Source organism: Mustela nigripes, chromosome 1 (assembly GCF_022355385.1).
Source record: "Mustela nigripes isolate SB6536 chromosome 1, MUSNIG.SB6536, whole genome shotgun sequence".
In the NCBI taxonomy this organism is placed as follows: Eukaryota; Metazoa; Chordata; class Mammalia; order Carnivora; family Mustelidae; genus Mustela; species Mustela nigripes.
The window spans coordinates 65,492,301-65,495,702 of NC_081557.1; the positions used below are offsets into that span (position 1 = coordinate 65,492,301).

The window sequence follows — 3,402 nt, forward strand, 5'->3', positions numbered from 1 at the left end:
CATGATCACATTCAAAGGTGCTGGTGGACATGAATTTTGAAGAAGAACGTATTCAACCCAGTACACAGGGCAATTAGGCAAAATAAATAAAAGTTTAACTAAAAGGTACCCACATTTAAAAGGAAAAAACTATATTTGCAAATGACGTGATTACATGTTTAGAAACTCCTAAGAAACTCACAGTCTCTTTGGAGTAATTTTTAAAAATTCAGAAATGCTACAGGATACAAGTTCAATATACAAATATCAATTAGCTGTCTTAACATAGACTAGAAAAAGCTTCCTTTTAAAAAGCATCCCCAGGGACGCCTGGGTGGCTCAGTTGGTTAAGCAGCTGCCTTCAGCTCAGGTCATGATCCCAGCGTCCTGGGATTGAGTCCCACGTCGGGCTCCTTGCTTGGCAGGGAGCCTGCTTCACCCTCTGCCTCTGCCTGCTATTCTGTCTGCCTGTGCTCTCTCTCCACCCCCCCTCTCTGATAAATAAATAAAATCTTTAAATAAATAAATAAATAAATAAATAAAATAAATAAAAAGCATCCCCAAAATAGCTTAAGAATGTATTTAACAAAAGAAGTACAAAGATGTATACTGAAACTTTGAAACACTATTAAAAGTAATTTTAAAAGATATATATAGGGGCGCCTGGGTAGCTCAGAGGATTAAAGCCTCTGCTTAAGGCCTTGGGTCATGATCTCAAGGTCCTAGGATTGAGCCCCACATCAAGCCCCACATCAGGCTTTCTGCTCAGTAGGGAGCCTGCTTCCCCCTCTCTCTCTGCCTGCTTCTCTGCCTACTTGTGATCTCTGTCAAACAAATAAACAAAATCCTTTTTAAAAGAAGATATATATATATATAAATGAAAAACATGTATTTTGATTAGTTAGAGGACTTAATCCCCATATTGTTAAAATGGCAATAATCCCCATATTTATCTAAAGATTTAAGAGAATTCCCATCAAAATCCCAGCTGTCTTTATTTATTTATTATTATTGTTTTCAAAAATTAGCAAGCTGAATCTTCTTTTTTGCGGGGGGGGGGGGGGTTCCCGAACCAACTGAACTAAAGTCAGAAGTGGGAACAGATGAACCTGATGAACATGATGGCAGACACTTAAGGCTGGGTCAGCTGTATTCAGGCCAGAAGAGTCTCAAAAATAAGGCAATCATGGGGCGCCTGGGTGGCTCAGTGGGTTAAAGCCTCTGCCTTTGGCTCGGGTTATGATCCCAGGGTCCTGGGATCGAGCCCTACATAGGGCTCTCTGCTCAGCAGGGAGCCTGCTTCCCCCTCTTTCTCTTCCTGCCTCTCTGCCTACTTGTGATCTCTGTCTGTCAAATAAATAAAATCTTAAAAAAACAAAATAAGGCAATCATGCCTTCTCAGTTTGAGACTTCTCCCAGAGAAAGCTACAGAAGCAAGAAAAGAAGCTTGATAATGTTAAATTACCAGACACGGCAATAGTCACTGTTAGATGGGATAACTTGGGGTCACAGGAGGCAGGAAACCCTTGAGCCAGCACTCAAGATGAATGTCTTTGCATGGCCTGTGCACCACTCAAAGCAGCAATCTCAGGGGTTCTGGAGGTGTGTTACCTTTGCAATATGTTTTCCTCAAGATAAGACACAAAGTTGAAGCCCCTGGAGAGATGAGATCACCAAGGTGGAACTCCCACCGGGAGCGGCACTGGATGAGAGCCAGAGAGCACTTTCTGCAGATGCTGCTCCTTCCAGGTCCAGCTGAGTCCTGCAAAACACTTGTAGGTGTCTAGGAGAGTTTTGCAGTTGGAACAGCAGAGGCCCACGTACTGCAGGGTGTCTACACAGAAAGGGATGAAGCAGCCACCCACGAATGTACCCCAGAAGACACAGGTTCCCACAGGAGAGCCAGCTGAGGGCGCTGGTATGACAGGAAAGCTGTCACAAGCGTCTTGTTGCAGGAAGGACAACACATCTGGACTGGGTGGTGGAGTTGAAGACGGATACAGGCTGCTGCATGCAGACCATCTGCCCAGCAGTTGTACTGGCATTTGGGATGGGCACTGGCTGGGTGTAGTACCAGGAGGATTTGGGCCCTTCCCACCTCTACCAGTCACCAGCCCCTGATTGGCCATGGTAGGAGTGCAGGAGGCACGGGGAAGGAACTGTTGAGCACCACCATCTCTTCATGGAATGGGGCATGGCTGGCACCAAGGAAGGCCTAGAAGCCTCCTGGTAAGATCTTGGAGCTGACATTCTACTGCCCTTGCCACCAATCAAGCCAATAAGCTGATTCTTAAATTTATATCAAAATGCAAGGGACCTTGAGGGTATGATGCAAAGTGAAATATGTTACTGAGGTGTAGAAAGACAAATATCACATGAATTCACTCGTAAGTGGAATCTAAAAACAATAATAACAACTACAGATGAATAAACGAAAAGCAGAATCAGACCTATAAGTACAGAGAGCCAACTGCTGGTTGCTAGAGGGGTGGGGTGGGGTAGAGGGATCAGACAGAATGGGTGAAGAGGAGAGGGAAATACAGGTCCACTTACAGAATGAATGAGTCAGGGAATAAAGGACACAGCATAAGAAATACAGTCAATGATACTGTAATATGCATTGTTATTACAATGTATATTGTAATATAGACAGATGGTAGTTATACATGTGTTTAACATAGAACAGTGTATAAACGTGTTAAATCACTATGTTGGACACCTGAAACTAATGTAAAATTACATGTCAACTATACCTAAATAAAAAAAAAAAAAAAAGAAAGAAAGAAATTCAAAGGACCCAGATAGTCAAAGAAATCTTGAGAGAGAAAAAAAAAAAAAAGGAAATTGTAGTTTTTAATTGCCTGATTTCCAAACATGCTAAAAAGCTACAGCAATCAATTCAGTGTGGTACTGGTAAAAGGATAGACATAAGTGTCTTCTATCCCATTATTATCCATTAACCCTGTTACCACTGTTATCTCAGTGATATGTTCTATCTCACTGATATATCAAGATAGAAATATCAGTGGGATTACAAATGCAAGTCCAGAAATAACCCTTTATATTTATGGTAAATTGATTTTTGACAAAAGTACCAAGACAATTCAATGAGGAGAGAGTGGTCTTTTTAACAAATGGCCCTGGAACGATGGGATATCCCTATGGAAAAAAATAATAATTGGACTCCCACCTACACCATAGACAAACTTTAACTTGAAATGGATCCAACATGACAAATGTATAAGCTAAAATTATAAAATTCTACCAAAAAAAATGTAGGTATAAATCTTTGTGATCTTGTGTTAGACAATGTTTTCTTACAGGTGATACCAAAAGGGCAAGTAATAAAAGAAAAAGGGGCCTCTGAGCGGCTCAGTCAGTAAAGCACCCGACTCCTGACTTTGGCTCAGGTCATGATCTCAG

At 41.6% G+C, this 3,402-nt stretch overlaps 1 pseudogene; it reads right to left on the minus strand.

Annotated features, from left to right (window-relative positions):
* Positions 1-1,649: 1,649 nt before the first annotated feature.
* LOC132018402 (lipopolysaccharide-induced tumor necrosis factor-alpha factor homolog) lies at positions 1,650-2,229 on the minus strand (annotated as a pseudogene).
* Between the last annotated feature and the right edge of the window lie 1,173 nt (positions 2,230-3,402).